Raw genomic sequence first — 21,991 nt, 5'->3', positions numbered from 1 at the left:
AGAAAGTAGACAAGAGTATAGGGAGATGAGGTGCATGGCAAAGAGAGAGGTGGTGAAGGCTAAGGATAAGGCGTATATAGAGTTGTATAATAGGTTGGACACTAAGGAGGGAGAAAAGGACCTGTACTGATTGGCTAGACAGAGGGGCCGAGCTAGTAAAGATGAGCAGCAGGTAAGGGTGATAAAGGATAATGAGGGAAACATACTCACAAGCGAGGAGAGTGTGTTGAGCAGATGGAAAGAGTACCTTGAGGGGTTGATGAATGAAGAGAATGAGAGGGAGAGAAGGTTGGATGATGTGTGGATAGTGAATCATGAAGTGCAGTGGATTAGCAAGGAGGAAGTAAGGATAGCTATGAAGATGATGAAGAACGGAAAAGCTGTTGGTCCAGATGACATACCTGTGGAAGCATGGAGGTGTTTAGGTGAAATGGCAGTGGAGTTTTTAACTAGATTGTTTAATGAAATCTTGGAAAGTGAGAGGATGCCCGAGGAATGGAGAAAAAGTGTTTTGGTACCGATTTTTAAGAATAAGGGTGATGTGCAGAGCTGTAGTAACTACAGATGGATTAAACTGATCACTCACATCATGAAGTTATGGGAAAGAGTAGTGGAAGCTAGGTTAAGAAGGGAAGTGATGATTAGTGATCAGCAGTATGGTTTCATGCCAGGAAAGAGCACTACAAATGCGATGTTTGCTCTGCGAGTGTTGATGGAGAAGTACAGAGAAGGTCAGAAGGAGTTGCATTGTGTCTTTGTGGATTTAGAGAAAGCATATGACAGGGTGCCTAGAGAGGAGTTGTGGTATTGTATGAGGAAGTCGGGAGTGTCACAGAAGTATGTAAGAGTGGTACAGGATATGTACGAGAGTAGTGTGACAGTGGTGAGGTCTGCGGTGGGAGTGACGGATGCGTTTATGGTAGAGGTGGGATTACATCAATGATCAGCTCTGAGCCCTTTCTTATTTGCAATGGTGATGGACAGGTTGACAGACGAGATCAGACAGGAGTCCCCGTGGACTATGATGTTTGCAGACGACATTGTGATCTGTAGTGAGAGTAGGGAACAGGTATAAGAGACCCTGGAGAGGTGGAGATATGCTCTAAAGAGAAGAGGAATGAAGGTCAGCAGGACTAAGGCAGAGTATATGTGTGTGAATGAGAGGGAGGATAGAGGAATGGTGAGGATGCAGGGAGTAGAGGTGGCGAAGGTGGATGAGTTCAAGTACTTGGGATCAACAGTTCAGAGTAATGGTGAGTGTGGAAGAGAGGTGAAGAAGAGAGTACAGACAGGATGGAGTTGGTGGAGATGAGTTTCAGGAGTTATTTGTGACAGACGAGTACCAGTATAAGTGAAAGGGAAGGTCTACATGAGGGTAGTGAGACCAGCTATGTTATATCGGTTGGAGACATTGTCATTGACAAAAAGGCAGGAGTCAGAGCTTGACGTGGCAGAGTTGAAGATGTTAAGATTTGCACTGGGTGTGACGAGGATGGACAGGATTAGGAATAAGTATATTAGAGGGTAAGCTCAGGTTGGAAGATTTGGAGACAAAGCCAGAGAGGCAAGATTACGTTGATTTGGACATGTGCTGAGGAGGGATGCAGAGTATATTGGGAAAAAGATGCTAAGGATGAAGCTGCCAGGTAACAGGAAAAGAGGGAGACCTAAGATAAGGTTTATGGATGTGGTGAGAGAGGACATGCAGGTCGTTGGTGTGACAGAGCAAGATGCAGAGGACAGGAAGAAATGGAAACAATTGATCTGCTGTGGTGACCCCTAATGGGAGCAGCTGAAAGAAGAAGAAGAAGATATATTTTTACATCTAAAAAATCTATCACTTCTACAGAATAATTAACAGTGAATTTTAAAAAATCTGCACTGTTTTCCAAATAGCTAAAAAACATGTTTAAATCCTCCACAGTGCCACCCCACATAATAAATATATAATCAACAAATCTGTGATATAACTTAATCTGTTCTTTCCATTGATGCGTGTTGGAAAAAATGTGTATTCTCCCAATGCGCCAACACCAAGTTGCCATAGGTGTTGGCACATGGGGTACCATGGCAACACTCATGCTTTGCCAATAGCACTGATCATAAAACATATACAAATTATTTTCCAATATTAGCTCAAAAAATACACATTTGTAAAATGCTTTGTTCATCTAGAATGGCCTGTGCTGAAATAAATTGCTTCACTGCTAACACACCATAGGTATTCGGAATTACTGTAAACAAATTGTTGACATCTAGAGTAACAAATAATCCTCACCCAAAGTTGCAGACTCATAAAATTCATACAATGAACATAAAAAGCATGAAGTATCAATTACCACTGGTGCATGTGACAAAATTCCTTTAAGTTTCTTCTCAACCCATATTGACAGAAATTCCTTGACCCAACCCTGACCTGATACTATGGGTCTATAGGCTGGGTTATATAAATCCTTATGGATTTTGGGTAAACCCTTCAACACAGGTGTAATTGGCTGTTATACTACAACAAATGTATATATATCTTCAGATATAACATGTGACTTGAACAGGCCATATAAAAAAATGTTCATGTTGTATTAAATTATTAACCTGTTTACGAGCTATAGGGTGATATATAACATTTTCACAAAGCATTTTCCACATATCTTGCAAATAACTATCCTTATCTAATACCAAAACTCCCCCTCCTTTGTCTGCTGGTCTAATCATAATATCCAAATTCTTTTTTAACCTATTAAGTGCTTCATATTCACATTCAGTTAAATTATAATAATCATGCCTTCTCTTACTGGAAATCATTTCAAAGATTTTCATAGTACATATATTTAAAACAGAAGCTGCTGTTAAAGAAGGGTTTATTAGTAGGACATATTAAATATTGCATGATAAGTGTAGGAACCACTCAGAGAATGTTATAAAGGATTGAAAAGAGAAATTGGATACATAATTCACAAAGAAACAGTGGGAAGATATGTGTATGTAAGGTTCCCAAATAGGCAAGAAAGTCTAGAAGATTCATAATTTTACTTGGAAGTGTTTACATAGGTATTTTTATACCCCAAGCAGACTCCAATTATTTTTTTTCTCTGGTGGAGTGCAAATGTTGGAGGTATGATGGGGAAGAAAGAGATAATTTGGAACATATTTTTGTGAGTATAATGTGTTGGCAGACTTTAAAAATTTTATACAGACTATTCTGTCACAAAAGCTAGGTAAACAAATTTGTGCATCTAAGGAAATTATTTTTTTGATCTATGGTATATAATTGGAATTGCCTAGAATAAGAAGGCCTTGCTGAGTTTAATTCTGGTGGCTGTTAAAAATGAAATTACCAGAAAATGTAAATAAAAGTTTAAACTTACCATACTAGATGTAATGAATTTAGTAACAGATAAAATAACTGGCAGTGCGATATTTACAAAAGGGTTGCAGCAAATTATAAAAAAATGAGAATTGGAAAACTACATGTAGAATAAGATTTTGGAGGAGGAATGAGGTTTAAGGGAAGGTATGAACTGAATGAGCTATATTATGTTTGATTGGCAATGACTATATACAAGATTATATGGAATGTACAATGTTTACAACTGAAAATATGCCAGTATGGTTTGCTTTTATTTATATAAATGTATGATTGCCTATATCATAAGTGATAATTCAATAAAGATGATTCTTGTTTAAAAAACATCATATTACAGTCTAACTAAAAATTATCTTTTCCTTAACATGTCCTACAAAATCATTGCAATTATTAATAGAGTGCCAAGCACCCCACATTGAAAACAGCACGTTTTTGTATAATCACATATAAAAGGATCCCAATGATCACAATGAAAGCAGGGCTTAGGTTGACCTCAATATCTTAACATAACTTTTTATAAATTATAACAAAACTAGGTAAATGCATTATTTGTCTATCCTTATTTTTCAAACATACTAATATATCCCACTCACCCTCCATAATTTTCTTTTCTTAAGAAATGTCTTATCCTACACTGTTATACATTTTCTTCAAAAAATACTTTGATTTCCTTTTTATCATCATATATAGTTCTAAACTGCAATTTCAGCTTTCTTGTAAACATCCTATCATACCCATAATAGCATACTCATTCCAGGGTGATCAAAATTATTTATTTCTCAAATAATATATCGAAACATTTATCTTTTTCAAAAGTTTCCAAAGTTACTTCTTTAAAACATTAATTTACAGAATGTATAAATGCCCCCATTGTACTCTGGGGAAAACCCCAACACACTGATAATACTGTCCCAAACAAAATATCTGACAAAACACTTTCCTTTTTGTGTCTTAATTCTTATAGTTTTTTTTTTTTGTCTCAAAAATATTCACATTTTTTTCAGTATGTTATCTCAGCATAACTGCTCACAGATCTGTTCATTATAACATATATAACATACTTTCTTGAATCAGACCAGAAAGCATAGGAACAACAGCCTACTCTTGACCATTAATTCTGTCTGCATTACAATTATTTTGCTCATGATCCTCTTTAATTATTCCCCCTAAAACAATATACAACCAGGCAACAGCAACTCATCATCTGGTTCTGCCTCCTCCATGTCCCTGAATAATTCATTCTCCAAACCACCTTTCTGCAGTTCCATTGTCTGAATGTGCAGCACTGCACTACCTACACAGCTTGTATCCATTTTCATATTTTTGTCATGTACTTTAAATGATTTCTCACTCTCCTTCATGTCAACAGCAATATTTGCATCACTCACCTCAACAGCATTAGCAGACACACTCTCCTCCTGTCACTCCTGCATTGTACTTACTTCTAAGCTCCACCATCCCCAGCTATATGACTGAAAAGACTTGTGGTCCTTTATTTATATACAAAAATAACACTTATTTACAAAATATTTACATATGTACAAATATATAAATATACAAATTTGTTTAAACATATTCATAATTTTCTGCACAATCATGCTAAATGTTCATCTTTATTAGACCCTCACTACTTTTTCTATGACCACCATATGATTTTACTTAATATTATTGCTAAAATCTATTTACCATTAAACATGATTTCATTTATTCTTTCATTACATATAACCCATATAAAATCAAAGAACATTTAATCTGTTTAAAATATTCTTTACTTCTATTCTTATAATATACACATTTAATCATATCCATGTTTATTTTATCCACTTCTTTTATATCTTCAAAAAAATCTTCTTTACATAATTTCCCCATAATGTTTTTACTCTTTTACATTTCAAAACCACGTTCTGTAGTTTCTTCTTCTTGACAATGCAAACATGTTCTATCACTTTTCTTTTTATATGGCAAATTTACTTTTGCTGGCAATTTATCAGTTGCCACAAAAAATCATCACGTTCTACTCTCTGATTACATTATTCACTTCCTATGTTTTAATTTTTTTCATCTGTTAGATTTTCCTATGGTTAACATTGTCATGTTTCATCATTACATTTTTATACCATACCTTTCTGCCTTTTTTCTATATCATCAAGTTTTATTTTCTACAAAACTATTTTTCTTGGTAAGATTTTATTTTTTCATTTATATACTGTTTTTCTCTTTTACTCTTTTTTAAAATACCCTAAACCTTATCATACTTATATACCATTTGCTACTAATCTCCCATCTTTTTCATTTATCAGCTTTAACTCTTTGTACAAATTAATGAAGTAGCACATGCCACTGGGTTAATTTACCCTAAACCTCCTTCTTCTTTATTTACATACAAAACTCCTCTTTTTACTGGGTTTAATCTAGAACCCCATATAAATAAAAAATATATATCTGCAATAATTCCTTTTCAGATAATGTTGGCAACATAAATACACTTGCTAAGTATGTTACTTTTCCCATCAGTACTGAATTAATCAAATATGTTTTTTTTTCTGAATGATAATTTATATGTCCTCCAGAAAATACATTTGCTTTATTTCTTCAATTGTTTTTTTCTCTGCTGAATTTGCTTACATCTTCATTCCCAAATGTTATACCTAACACAGAAATGTCATTCATTGTAAAATATTTACCCCAATCTTTACTACATCATCTAAACCTTAATTTTTCTCTTTATTTAAAGCCATCCCATATTTAAACACTCATTTGTACAAAGCATTACTTCTTTTATCCAAATGTTGTTTTTTGAAATTATTATAACATCATCTGTGTATGTTAACAGCACAGGAATTCTAAAACCTTCAGGTGTTATATACACTTCAGTTTGTAATTTATTTCACATACTATAACATTCCTAACTAATGTAAAGAGTATACGACTCTTTGGACACCCCTGTCTTGCACCACTCTTCATATGTAACTCTTGGGTTAACCAGCCATTTACAAGTATTTTCACTTTATTATTACTATATGCTGGCATGCATAATTTCCTAATCTTCTCACTTAAATTGTATTCTTTCATTATTACCCATACAATTTCATATCTAATTGTGTCAAATACCTTATTAAAGTGTTCTATCATGATTTTGCTTCTTCTTTTCTGTTCATAATATCATCCACAATTTCTCTCACTATCCTCAATAATTCTTGACAACCCTTACCCTTTATACTATATATGCTATCTTCCATAATATTTCCCATTTTAGTTTCAAATCTCTTTTGAATTATTTTCATAAAGATCTTATAATCATTATTATTTAATAATATTGGTCTCCAGTTTTTTAATTAAGTCTCTTCTATCTTCCTCCTTCCATATGAATTTAATTATTTCACTAGATAATTCTTTATACATAAAACCTTCACTTAACCATTCATTCAAAATATTTAAAAATATGTTTTTTTTGCCAATCCCTTAAATTTTTATGCATTTCATATGCTATCCCATCTGGGCCTGCCGCCAAATGTATATTTACTTGCCCTAATACTTTATCTAGCTTATTTAATGAGATCTCCTTTTCTAACTCTTTATTCTCTGTTTCTGTTAACTTTTTTTAGTTTGGATATTTTTTCACTACCTTCTTTTGTTCTTTAAACATTTCTTGTGCTTATTGTATTACACTATTCTTAATCTTTTCCTGAGTTCTTTCTGTTTCTCCTTTTACATTTTTATTTCTCTCATTACACTACCATCCTCCTTTACTAATCTGCTTAAGTAACTTGATAGTTCTCCTCTGTTACCCTGTAAAAATATGTTTGCTTATATAACAGTTCTTGTATTTTTCTTGATTTCTTTCATATATTTCTTTTTCTTTGCCAAGTCCTTTCTATCATTATGTTGTAAATCTTCCAATGTATTGTTGTATGTTCTTTTATGTTTTTCTTTCTCTACTTTCCTCACATAATATTGCCACTGTAAAAAACATTTTTTTTATATTTTCCTTAAATATTACCCACCATTCACACCAATTTTTTATTAAATGTTCTCATAGTAATATGATCTTTAGCAGACAAAATCCACTACTGAGACAAACCAGCTGAAATGACCAAGGCCAGAAAGGAAGCCACAACTTAAAAGGAACCATGAATGTTTTACTCAACCCAGCAAAGAACTTTAAGCACAGAAATTAACTGTTTGTTTTTCCTCTGATATGACAACCTTGAGAGAACCAGCAGGAACGAACATACTCTTATCCAGGGAAGAACTACTGGTGGAGACAGAATCGTAACATGAGGAAGAAGAACAGGGACCACTGGCAATGGTCCTAGACAGTAGTTTTAGTTATTCTTTTATAGCTGCCAAGAGTAACTTTACTATTTACAAATACAGACAAATATTTTTCACTGTTTCAAAAAGTAAAACACATAAAAGCAAATAATCCAACAAAAATGTCCCAGGATATCTTGTCCTGGTGTCTGGTTCTTTTCAAGGAGAAGATATCCTGTGACATTTTTGTTGGACTGTTTCAAAAAGGTTTTGCCTTCATCCATACACCTACATTCAATTATTTGGCACTCACACTGAATTCACTGAATTTAAATTCTTTACTAGAAAAATTAACTTTGGGATACAATTTGATGGTGTTTCACTAGAAAAAGAACTATTTAGGAAGTAAAGTATAGCTATGACCATGCCAATAACACATTACAAGTGTTCACAAATGTATGTGAAAGAGACATTTACAAACAGTATGCTTTGGGTAAGATGAATAACAAAAAATACAATCTCAATATGGAAGAATATTTACCACTAGAAGATATAAAGAAAAAAAATTCTGTCAGAACAATGAAACCTGACAAGGGTGGAGGGGTGGTCATTTCTGGTAACCTTAAGTATATTGATGAAATGTTAAAAATAATTCATGAAGGAGGTTCATACATCCTTGCCGCTTTGAATGACGTACATCTTTCTTATCATAAGACAGATTTAATAAATAAATAAAACAGGCAACATCTATAACACGTTAACCTACAGACATCATAACACCAATACATATCAAAATCATGTATCATAAAACTTTTAAAGTCATTTAATAACATTGTTGAAAAGGTGAAAGTAATAGAATATGGGCAGGTGAAAGTAATAAAATATGAAAGTATAACTAAAAAGTGCTACCATTTAAAATGACATATTTGTATGTATTGTATGCGCTTCTATATGCATAACATATTTACATGGATGTGCATACATATAACTGTGTGTATGTGTTTGCAAATAATGAGTAGATGCTTGATAAGAATATTAACAGTTAAGAGAATGAATATGTTCTATGTATGTATGTATGCATGACAGTTATACAAATGAATGAATGTTTTTAAGTGAATGTTTTTTTGTATTATGACTGTATGTATGTTACTATCAATACCTTCAGTAGTTGTAATATACATTCAACATCTAAATTCTGTACAGGGAGCATTCTTTTCTGATTATATTTTAAGTATCATGTACTTACAGATTTGCTTTTAGTATTTTTCACTGCCATTTTCTGAAATGTGTGGATCACGTTTTTGTATTCATCATAGAATAGGAGATGAAAAATGTTTGAAATGATTTAGAAGTCAGTTTAGTAAAAAATAAAATAACATATTTCACTAAAAAATGCAGAACATTTCAAAGAGTTAAATCTGCTCAGCAATATTATTTTCCAATAATTAGTGAAGTTACTCTGAGTAATTAAGGCAAGAGATGTTGAGCAGATTAAGGAGTTTTAAGAATCTTCACTTCTAAACTGTTCCATGTAGCACAGAAGACTACAGCTTATATTAAAGAATAAGTATATAATGTATATAAATGTTGTTATATGCAAATTAATATCTATAGAGAAGTCAAATAAATATATTTCTCTCAGAGCAAGTTTATAATCACTGCTAATGGTTTCTAGTCAAATGTCTGTAAAAGTCATTTTGTATAAAAAACAGTTTTATAGTAACTGGTGTGCAGAGGTGTGAACCATATGTTATCCCATATAATATATGCTAGCTTCCTGCATGCTTGTTTTCCTTTGTATTTAATAATGAAGTGTTCCTTGTGTTTAATCTTACAGTTTTGTTGCATTGCACAGCTCTTTTAGGCATCACATGAGGTGTTAGATTTCACAATTACATTTTGAGGAAAGCATTGGGACAACTGTATACTGAAGTAATACCAAAAGGTTGTGGGGTATTTAGTTTTGTAGGCAGATGGTTATACATTGTGTAAATACATCTGTAGACCCTTTAATTATGAATAGACAAGTGTGGTCAGTAAATATGTATTTCAGTTTGAGTGTGTTTTTGCATGTGGATGTCTGTATGTATACAGAATTGCAATGCAGCATCATTTACTTAAGAATAGATGCTTAATGTGTATGTTACCAACTTTCAGGTGATAAATCTCTCTCTATAACAATATTTTAATAACCTGCCAGATGTTATGCATGACACGTTGTTCTCTGTTTGCATGCTCTCAGCTCCATTCAAGCTATACATTTTTAAGTATTCTGTATTCCACCAACAGTTTTGATGCTTAACTACATCTTTGTATTATATCTCGTCTTCCATTATCTGTGAATCACCCATAGTCTATGTGTTTGTTATATATTTTTTCTGAGATTAAACCTTTAGGTGTGCCATTGTCTGTTGTGAGAAGCAGATCAGGTATTGTACTTAATTTAATGAAACTATCTGTTCATGTGAAGAATCTGTATTCTGAGGGAGCACAGTTAGAAAATACAAGATAGCCCTTGAACAATGCAAACGTTAGAAAATGCCAGAAATATGACATAGCTAGCAAAGAAATTAATGGTTTGAACTTGCATAAATGAAATGTGGATATGGAACAATATATTAGGTCAGTGACAATAATGGATCAGTTAAGGAAAGTAAACTTTAAAATATCATGACTCAGAATCCCAAATCCTGAATGTTATAGAAACAGAGAAACTGTAGAGCAAATTCCATTACTGTAATAGGTACTTCTTTGTTTAGCAGATGTGTTCTATATAACAGTAACTTCCTTATTACTAAAGTTATATTTGCTTTTTCAGCTTCTTTCATGACACATTAAAACTAGTAATATTGTTATAAATAAGCATGTTCATAAGTTTAGGTTCATAGGTTAGTACTAGGCTAACTGTCCTTGCGAGCCATTTTAAGCCTACCCAGTAAACCCCTGTGAGATTCAAACCCTGCACCTTGTGTTTGTAAGGCAAACACCTTAACCATTAGGCCACCCTCTCTCGTCACTAAAAATGAGTTATTACTCTGTACTGTGATGATCTGCTACATGAGTATTTCATATTTACACTGTATTTATATAAATGATACAACTTTCACTGAGCTATAATTAGGAAGACTAGAAGATCTCACTAAACAGAGAGTAGCACCAGGTGTCTTTAAGGCTGCAGATGTCTTATTTATCCTCTTCCCACTGATTTCCTCTTTCCTTTTTTATTTTCATTATTCAAGTTTTTTTAAAGATACTGAGCATAAATGCTACATGGATATATTCTGAAATTAACTAGATTATTTTTAAATGTTCTATTTTTGGGTTTCTGCTACTCATTTTAACATTCTAAATGTTCACTTGCTGTAAAGAGGGTTAACGTTCAAAGTGCCATTCCTGCAGCACAGGCAGCTTGAACATGGAACCTAGACTGTTATAAGTTGAAAATAGCTTCAGGTATGTGAAAAAAATTAACTAATATTAATTATCAGTTACTGTAAAAAACAATCAATGTTATCTCAAATTCTTTGAACAACAGCCCAAGTGATGAACAAACACCACACAAGTTAAACCTATTAAAAGAAAGTGAAGTAATGTATATAAATGATTTTCAAGCAGGCAAAAAAAAAATATTCAACACAACACCCACTGCACATAGATAAAGCTTCTCACCTACAACAACATTCACCAGATTGAATAACCAAAATAAAAAAAACAGATTACTTGAAATTATGTATATAAAGTATATATAAATTAAATGGATTAGTTAAACATTAATAGCCTCCCACGCACTACTCTCTATGTTAGAAAATAATAAGACGATTTAAATAAAATAGAGAATTACAAGGGATATATATATATATATATATATATATATATATATATATATATATATATATATATATATATATATATATATATTGTATATATTGTATATTTTTCACTTCATAAACATGAATTGCTGAAATATCGAATTTCAGAAATTCTTGTGTATGAAGTCGAAACTTCAAAATAATGAAAGTGCATATGCGCAAATAGGACTATGCGGAATTTGCTCTTATGCATGTACTTTATGTTGCGGAAGTGTTTGGCTGGGATGGTGCCTGCAGTTTAAGATGAGCGAGTGTGCATGGGTGTTTTTGCATATTAAACCTTTTCTTCATTAGTTACAGTAGAAAAATTAAATGAAATTAAAATTTAAATTATAAATACACCACTGTATACATTATTACCAGTATACGTTATTACTAGTACTTATCGTGGAGACTATCTCATTAAACTTTTTAATTCACATGATGGAATACATTTCATTTAAACCTGGGTATTGACAAGCTTTGGTCTGTAATTGCCAAAGCAACTATTAGAAAGACTGGAATTGCTTTGGCAATTATGGATTAAAGCTTCTCAATTAATATGCATTTTGTAATGTTTTACTGCTTTAGTTTTTAGAGAAGTTATAGATAAACTTTCAATAACTTGTACATATAATTCAAATATATACATTCCCCTGTATTCAGTAATCTTCCATGCAGGACTAAGTTAGTCCTGCATTGAAGTGACTGTTTAGGAGCATCACGGCAGCGCACCATGCATAGTAATGAAGGCATACTGCCTGAGCTCCTAAATGGACACGGAGTGTGGACGAGTGCAGGGGCACATCTGAGAGCAGAGCTCTCACAATATAAATGCCTCTGCAATCAAGAACTGCAGTTTAGCAATAACAATGAGTGAGACAGCTCATAGGGGTTGCATACCCCCAGCAACACCCGCCAAGTTTATAAGAGCAATAGTTAAAATATAATTATATAAACAAGTTAAATTTTTTGTATCAAAGAGATAAAATGTAACCATAACTGCACGGGTTTGCCCATTGTTTAGCTACATATTGCAGCTTAAATGGCACAAGAAGCTAAATATCAAGATATATGCAAATAAAGCAGTACTGCAATAGTGTAGTGGGAAGAGCATTTGCCTTATGAGCAGTTATTCCCAGTTTGAGTCTCACTCCAGTACTTTCCATGCTGTGAAGACTGGTAGAGAAGGGCGAAGGCTGCCAGCCTAGTCAGATAGAATTTTATAGATAATTCTATCATTTGTAATTTGTAAATATAAATGTAAACTGCAGGCTTGTTGTCTTAAATGTAAAGAAATACTGTTACATGTGGAACTGGAAATAAATGTGACAACAGTGCACTCTACTGACCAAAGTAAAGCATGTGGTGACCCTTTGAAGTAGCAGTGGTGCCGAAAGTCTAGATGAAGAAATTCTTTCTATTGTTTTAACCAAGAGTTAAATTGTTAGATTTAAACATGCAAATGTATTTTTATTGCTCTGTTCCTGACCAGCTGCAAGATAACAAAAGGGAGATGTTAAGAAAGTAAATGCAGTTAATGTGTAGCCTGGGAACACCAGGAAAGTGCAAAAAGATGATGCAATGTTTATCAGAACTGCAATAGAAATTTAAACAGAAAGAATCAGAAGGCATTAAACATTTTTGCCCGGATCTTCCAATTCACAGCACTGCCTCTTACTCACATGTAAATTATCTTAGACTTGTGTTTTCTTGTAGAGATATCTAGAACTAGAAAGTTTAGACTAAGTGTTTTTCTGTGATGTCAGAACTGTACTACTGATTTATTTTAAGTATTTCTGTGTGATCTCTGAACTCTTGACTAGCACTGACTGTGTAGCAGAAATTATTGTCTTCTGGTTTTAATTATTTATTATTAAATATTTATTATTAAAACCTTTTAACTGTGGCTGGTTTTTGTAGAGATAATTTAAGCTCTTAAGAGTACTTGCATGCCTTTGCTAAAACTGTACAAAGCCACTCTAATAGCTTTAGCCGTGCCCTATACTACCAATTGGATAATAATATTGCACAGTAATAATTGGACACCCTTTTAAGGGCCTTTGAGTAGCTGATAATTATTAGCTGGGTGGTGGTAGGGATTTCTACCATATAGTCTCGGTAAAAGGGGCACAGCTGGAGAACCTGTGCCAGCCTTCTCTAGAAGTGTCTGTGTGGTTGCATAAACTCTTATCTCAAAGTGTGTGTGTGTCAGCTAAAACACTGGTTGGACAGAGAGCGTGCTGGAGATATTAGTTTGCCCAGCTAGGCTGAGATCTGGACCCTACTGGGGACCTGGAGAGCAAGGGAGTGACCAGCCCCAGACTGAATGTGATCTCTCTGTGCTCTTAAGGGAAATTGCACTTTACTGTGTGTATTTGTTATCCTTTCCCTCCTATATGAGATGACCTCTCTGGAGTTAGTGGTGAGGATTAAGGCTCCCTGATTGCTGGGCCAGGGCATGGGTGTCACATATTAATTGGTGGCAGTGGTGGGATATCCACCTCACATTTGTGTTTGGCAGTGGTTGGGATATCCTCACATATTAATATCTTTTTACACTTTCCTGGTGTTCCCAGGCTACACATTAACTGTATTTACATTCTTAACATCTCCCTTTTGTTATCTTGCAGCTGGTCAGGAACAGAACAATAAAAATACATTTGCATGCTTAAATCTAACAATTTAACTCTTAGTTTAAACAATAGAAAGAATTTATTCATCTAGACATTCGGCACCACTGCTACTTCAAAGGATCACCACATGCTTTACTTTGGTCAGTAGAGTGCACTGTTGTCACATTTATTTCCAGTTCCACATGTAACAGTGGTTCTTTACATTTAAGACAACAAGCATGTAGTTTACATTCATATTTACAAATGACAGAATTATCTATAAAATTCTATCTGACTAGGCTGACAGCCTTCACCCTTCTTTACCAGTCTTCACACATGTCAAATCACTTTATGAACAATATTTTTTGTTGCATAACCTACTAAATAACATATATTTGTGAACTGGAGTACTGCATTAAATGCAGATGTGAGGTGTCATTGTAATAATGTTGTAAAATCCACAGATAAACACAAGTGCCCCATACAGTGTATGTACACATGAATTAGGGATACAAATTGAAGGTATAATGTGTAATGAATGATAAATCCATAGAGTGTCTAAATCTACCACCTTCCCAAAAAACATTTTACATTTCTTTCTAAATTAGTGCGGGGGTAAGCGGGAGTAAGCACTATTAAGCAGTGGTAAGTGGAAGTAAGCATATTTAAGCAACAGTAAGTGGGGTTTAAGCCTGTTTGCGTGGGGGTAAGCAATGTGCACACAGGTAAAGCAATATTGAAGCTAACTCTCTGTAAGCATATTTAACCGGAGGTTAGCATTGCTTACCTTCATGCAAACCGACACAAACCTGCTTAAAAGTGCCTTAATCACTCTGTATGCAACAGCTGCTGTTCTGCCCAGAAACAAAATAAACAGCCCTTGCAGGTCTTGAACCCAGGACCCTGTACACTATAGTTATAGTAGTTAACCAGTAAGCCATCACAGCAATATATAAGATTGAGGTATCACCAAACAGATCCTCACTATAGGAATATTAAACATGTGAAAGGAATCTATATACAGTTTTATGTTGTATAACCTACTACATAACATAAATATGTGAACTGGAGTACTGCATTAAGTCCAGATGTGAGGTGTTATTGTAATAGTGTTGAAATCCTCTAATAAACACAAGGACCCCATACAGTGTATGCACACATGAATCATGGATACCAAACAGATATATAACATGTATTAAGTAATAAGCCAATGCCAAACAGCAAATAGTATGCAAATTAAAAATTAAGCAATGCTAAACTTTGCACAACCCTGCTTACTACGTGTAAGCAATGTGTAGGCCAGCTAAATCAGTTGGCCCATTGGTATACCCCTTTAAGCAATGCCAACCTTAGGTTATCAGATTTGCCCATAGCTTATCATTTTCAAAACAGTCCAATCACAGCAAAGTGCAGGAAATCGGCCCTATTTAAACCCAACAGGCGGGAATATATCTGAAAACTGGTTGCAGCTTCCTCCTGTAGGCACTGACCAGTGTGGGATAGAGCTTGCACTTTTGGTTGCAGCACTGGGGCATCCAGGAGTCCAAAGTCATGGCAGGACTCCTTGTTAAAGACAATGACCAGCGACTGCTGCAGGGCCAGTACAAGGGTTCCCAATATAAAGCAGAAGCCTGGGACCGTCTCACCCATGACCTGACCGGTGCCACTGGTATACCTTGAACTGGTGAGCAGGTCAGGCATCACTATGCTGACCTGAAGTGGAGAAAGAGGGAGCTCTTGGATCAGTGGATACAAAAGGATAGGTGGATGAGGGATGTCCAAGCCTTGTGTAAGTATCAGTCCACTACCTGTTTAATAATTGCCAGCTCATATATATTATGGATAGGTATGGCTAAATATTCCTCTTATGTCTTTGACAGTGCAGACGAGTGGGCTGTGAACTGGGAAGCCCATACCTGTAGATTGCAGAGGTTGTGTTGCGAGGCAAGTTAGTAATAGTCTTGCATGTACTGTCATAAGAAATAAATCTAAAAGTAGTAGAAAGTTAATTGCCAGTATAAAACTTGTATTGTTTAAGGCATGCACTGAATACACCAGACAATATGGCAGGAAGAGTCCAGTATAGGTTGCATGTAAATAAAAGGTTAGCCTGACAATAAAGGTCTAACTGCTGGACTGCCTGTGTTTACTCTGGTATCATATGGTAATGTAGTGTTGCAATCTCGTAATAGTAATGTTGTATTAAGCACTGTTACCCACACTGTGCTACATAAATAAAATGTGTAGGAATTTTCTGTATATGACTGTTGTAATCAAAAGAGGTTATACTGTAAAACTGAGAGAGACTTGGGAAAAAAACAGTGAAAAGCTAGACAATATAATCCAAATAGCACACTCTACTGAGATGTGAACTGTTGTATTTTTAGCACACACAGCCATGGTTCAAATTCTGGGAGTGGTAGTAAGCTGTATGCAGAATAATACCCCCACAACTGTACAGATATGTCCAGAATGTCCAGTTAATTGGTCTATATCCACTGTCTGTCACCCTGTCCTCCTGACAAATCAGTGGGATGATCCCAGATGTTTAGGCAGCAAATAATGACATACAACTGATTGTCAGACATCTATAAGAACAAAGCTGTCACTCTATCAGCTCCTCAAAATGTTATGAGAGTAATAAGCCAAGTATGTCCCATCTCCACCCCCACATTGTGAAGCTGTGACCAGAGTGTGTGCAGTAACAGAGGGAGACATATGTGCATAATAATAATATGGAATCTAGTAATATGTGTGGCAACATTCGGGTAGTGCTAACAAACATTCTCCCCACAGGTCTGTCAGATATGAAAACTGTGCCTAGAAATAAAAGATTGAAGTCCTGGACTGGTACGGTTTACTATGGTATTGTATGGCGTTTAGTGTTGCAGTTGCTCTGAATAATAAGGTATTACTCAACACTGTGCTACATAATAAAACTGTCTAGGAAACCTTGAAGCTGTGCTACATAATAAAACGGTCTAGGAAACCTTGAAGCTGTAGTTTTATTGGCCATTTTGGGTCAATTCTAAACTCCTTGATCTCTCTCTCTTAAAACCCTACAACTCTCTTTTTGCGCGGTTTTGCGCACTGAGCAGCGTTGGGCAGCGCTGCCTAAACAGGTTTAAACTAATCCAGGCTCCACAAAGTCTGCTCTTCACTTTTTCCCTTAGAACTGTTCAAACTCTCAAAGTAATCACTCTATTCTCTTTCTAAAGCCCTGCACTTGCTCAGCTCTTATAAGGAAACACTAACTAACTAAAGCACTACACCCTCCTTGACTTTTCATAAGTATTAGACTCCCGATTGGTCTTTCCTGATCAAGTGAAAAATCTGATCAGTAAAAAACAGTTCCCTATACTAATCTGGTATGTCCAAGGGTCAGTTTCAAGGTTACTCTCCAGTCCAGCTGATGAATCTGGGAATTTTGAGGCAATGTTACAATTGCCTTATGTACACAGACAACCCTCTCCTCCTTCCAACAAACTCTAATACATGTGAGAGATGCAGTTACACAGCCAAACTGGAGGCAGAGGTCTCTCAACCCAAGACTGACACAGTCAGTCAGGAGGAAAAGGTAACCACCCACACCACAAATCCAGTCTCACACAGACCTATTGCATCTGCATACCCAACACATAAACACACAAAAACATACTCAGAGGCTCTAAATAAAAATCTACCTAAATAGCAAAGACCTCCTAAGCAGATATCCAAGCAACAGACATCCCTCAACAATACCCACGAATCACATATCTCACAAAATCAGTGTGCCTTACAGTCACAGCCCTTAAGGCCAAACAACACACCAAATACACTTGTTATAGGGGACTCGATTGTCTGGCACACTGACGTCCCACTCACCAGACTGAACAAGGAGAAGGTCACTGTAAGCTGCCTGTTGGGTGCCAGGATCCACCACATAACACAAACACTCAGGTCACTCCAAAGCAAGTACAAGTATGACTCCGTCATTGTCCATGCCGGTGTGAATGACCTGAGACGTACCTCCCTGGACTACATGAAAATAGACATAGAGGAGCTCTCTGACCATGTAGCCCAGGCTGGTATGACCCTGATCTTGAATAGCAAGAATGATGCCACAGTATAAAGACAAAATTATCAGTTTCAACAATTGGCTAAAGTATTGGTGTCATTCAAAGGGGATCCAGTGTCTGTTAGCCTGGGATGACATGCTTGACAAGCCACATTGCTTCGCTAGGGACAGCTTGCACCTGTCACCCTTAGACTTTCGTATAATGGCTAAGGCTCTTGCCACCCCTATAGTGCCTTTTTTAGGCAAGGCTCAAAGGTCAAACCCACCTTCATAGACAACCCAAGGATAAAAAAATAAAAGGTAATGCTACTCAATGCCAGAAGTCTAAACCTCAAGATGCACGCACTCAAGGCTCTCCTCAGTATGGAGAAAATCGATGTCTGTGCAGTAACAGAAACCTGGTTCAAGGCTCCTGAGAGCATCCCAGCACTACCAGGTTATAACTCATACCATGCGTTTCGGCCCCAAAACTTGGACCGAAGCACAAAAGGAGGGGGAGTATCTATATTCATCAAAGATACCTACACCTCCAGGTTAGTGGCACTGCATGAAGCATCGGAAACCATCCATGTGCAACTAACAGCGGGCAAAACTGCCTTTCAGTTTGTAGCCTGCTACAGAACACCCTCCCTATTACAGGAACCCCACTTGGCATTCCTGAGAACACTGGAGAATATGAAGGTCTCTCCAAACACTATGTTATTGGGTGACTTCAACTACCCAAGCATTGACTGGGAAAACTACTTAAGCCCAAACACCCTCGCCCAACGGTTCCTTGAATTTATAAACTCTAACACAATGGAACAACTGGTCACCACTTCCACAAGAGGGAACAACATATTGGACCTGGTCATCACCAACATGGGGATTCTATGTTCCACACCAGAGGTAAACACCTCATTGGTAAGATCAGACCATAAACAAATTTCCCTAGACATCCATATCCCGTCCCCACCCCCAGCCAAGGAAATCACTGTAAAGAATTTCTCAAAAGCCAACTTTGCACTTCTCAAGACTGAGGTGGAATCCTTCAAAGCCCCTGGGCCAGAGGATACTACAGCCCAATCCGCAGAATCCTTTAGAAATGCATTCTATGAGCACCTGCAGGAATGCATGGATCGTGCTATCCCAAATAAAACCAAGACTCACTCCTCCAAAAACAGGAGACCAGTCTGGAGGACCCTGGCCATAAATAAGCTATACAACAGAAGGAGGAAGCTACTACATGACAGAGCAAAATCCCTGAAAGGGAAGTCATCTCTGATCAGTATTAGCAAGAAACTTCGATCCCTCATAAAATCATCAAAGGCCAGCTTTGAAAGAAAAATTGCCCTAGACGCCAAAGATAATCACAAGACCTTCTTTAGTTATGTCAGGAACATGGGCGGAAACTCCCAGATATGCTCTGAATTGTTGCATAATGGTACAAAATATACCAAACCTACAGACATAGCCAACATCCTGGCAGACAGATTCAGTGCAAACTTCTCCCCCCCCTTCCCCCCAAAGGAGCAAATGCCTATCCCAACTGAATGTAACCTCCCTGACATCACAGATGCAAAGGTGAAAGCTGCGATCTCCAAAGCAAAAAACACAGCATCAATGGGACCAGACGGTGTCCCAGGCTGTGTGTTACATGAGCTCCAAGAAGAACTGAACCCTCACATTAAGTCACTGTTGAAACTTAGCCTTACTACAGGATATGTACCCAAAGAATGGCGCACAGCTACAGTGGTCCCACTCCACAAAGGTGGTGCCACAACGGACCCCGGAAACTATCGCCCCATAAGCCTGACTAGTCTGGTCTGTAAAGCTATGGAGCGTATTATCATGGAACTCATAAACAAAGATATTGGGAGCCTCCAGACACTGGACCCTACCCAATTCGGCTTTGTTAAGGGCAGATCTTGCCTCTTAAACCTAGTTGATTTCTTTGAAACAGTTACCAAAGCCATAGATGAGGGCAAGGTAGTCCACACAGCCTACCTGGACCTCGCAAAAGCCTTCGACACAATACCCCACTCGGGCATCATAAATAAGCTTACCAGCTTAAATATCAACCCCTATATCACAAGATGGATTGCAAACTGGCTCAGAGATAGAACCCACATGGTCAGAATCGCAGGTGCCATGTCCGAATCCAAACCAGTTACAAGTGGTGTCCCACAGGGCTCAGTTCTGGGACCTCTCTTGTTCGGTATATACTTCTCTGAGGTTCAGGCTAACACGGGGGGATTATGGCTGACAAAGTTTGCAGATGACTTCAAACTGGGGGCCATAATCGAATCTCCAGCTGACACAACCATCCTCCAAAATGGTCTCACAGAGATGGATGCTTGGTGCCAGAGCCACGGCCTCAAGCTAAATGCTAAAAAGTGCATAGTCATCCCCTTTGGGAAAAACAATGTGCCCACAAATTACCACATAAGTGGTAATCCATTAAGTACGGAAGAAGTAATTAGAGATTTGGGGACCAACGTAGATAGTAATCTCTCCTTTGATAATCACGTTGCCAAAGTGGTTAGAAACACCTTCTATATAGCCCACCTTATCACGAAAGGGTTCGCATCTAGATCAAGAGAGGTCATTGTGCCCGTCTACTCGTCACTCATCAGGCCCATAATTGAATACAATGCCCCTTTTGGGATGTACCTTACACGACACCTGCAGCAACTGGAGAAAACCCAAAAGTTCCTCACCAAGAGGATCATGGGCTACAAACAGATGTCCTATGCAGCTTGACTAAAGAAACTCCAGCTCTACTCAGTTGCTTACCGCCTACTCAGAGGCGATCTATGCCTGACGTACAAAGCCATGTCAAACCCGAAATTAATGGTCATGCTCCACCTCAAAAAATCCAAGTCCCTTAGAGCTACACGCTCCAGGGACCTAAACCTCAGCACAAAAATAAATAGGACATGCTGGAGGGACAGATTCATTTCCCAGAGGCTCCCCTCACTCTGGAATAAAATCCCAATTCATGTTAGACATAGCCACTCGCTGACCCTCTTCAAGTGAAATCTAGAAGCGTGGATGGGAAATCGCAAATTCACCCCTAGGATCTCTTCTGTGTCCCTGCTAGACAGAGGCACAGTAAACTAATCTTAAAAGGGTACCTTTTGTGACCTACTTTACAGAGGCACAGTAGGCTAATCTAATAGGGAGGCGGAAGCCAAATACACACTGGCTAGGCTTATAAATGCCCTAGGGCAGATAGCCTAGTATCTACCTATGAACCTATGAACCTATAAGAGTGTTGTAATTACAGGGTCAGATTGTAAAACCACGGGAGACTAATAGACAGAAATCAGAGAAGAGATGCACAGCAATATCTATGTAGCACACGCAACTGTGATGTACACTGTTCTATTTTTAGCAGACACAGCCATAGTTCAAATCCCGGGAGTGGTAGTAAGCTGTATGCAGAATCATACCCCACAAGTGCACAGAGTTGTCCAGAATATCCAGTTAAGTGGCCCATATCTGCTGGCTGTTACCCCGTCCCCCTGGCATATCAGCATGCTAATTTCTGACATGTAGGCAGCATTTATTGCCATATAACTGACTGTCAGGTCTGTACATATTTGAAAAATGTCTATGAAAACAAACCTGTAATTCTGCAACTCACCAAAGGTTTTTGAGGGCAATAGTCAAAATATGTCCTGGTTTCACCTGCATGTTGTCAAGACATGCCCAGATTGTGTGCAATAAGAGATGGAGAGGTATGTACATAACATCAACCTGGAATCTGGGAATATGTGTAGAAACAGTCAGGTAGTGTTAACAAACAATACCTCCACAGGTATACCAGGTAAGAAGTATATACTGCAGGTAAAACTTAGTTCATGTATAT

The sequence above is a fragment of the Protopterus annectens genome, chromosome 1.part1 (assembly GCF_019279795.1).
Source record: "Protopterus annectens isolate FY-2018-M chromosome 1.part1, PAN1.0, whole genome shotgun sequence".
Lineage (NCBI taxonomy): Eukaryota > Metazoa > Chordata > Ceratodontiformes > Protopteridae > Protopterus > Protopterus annectens.
This window is presented reverse-complemented; position numbering follows the sequence as displayed.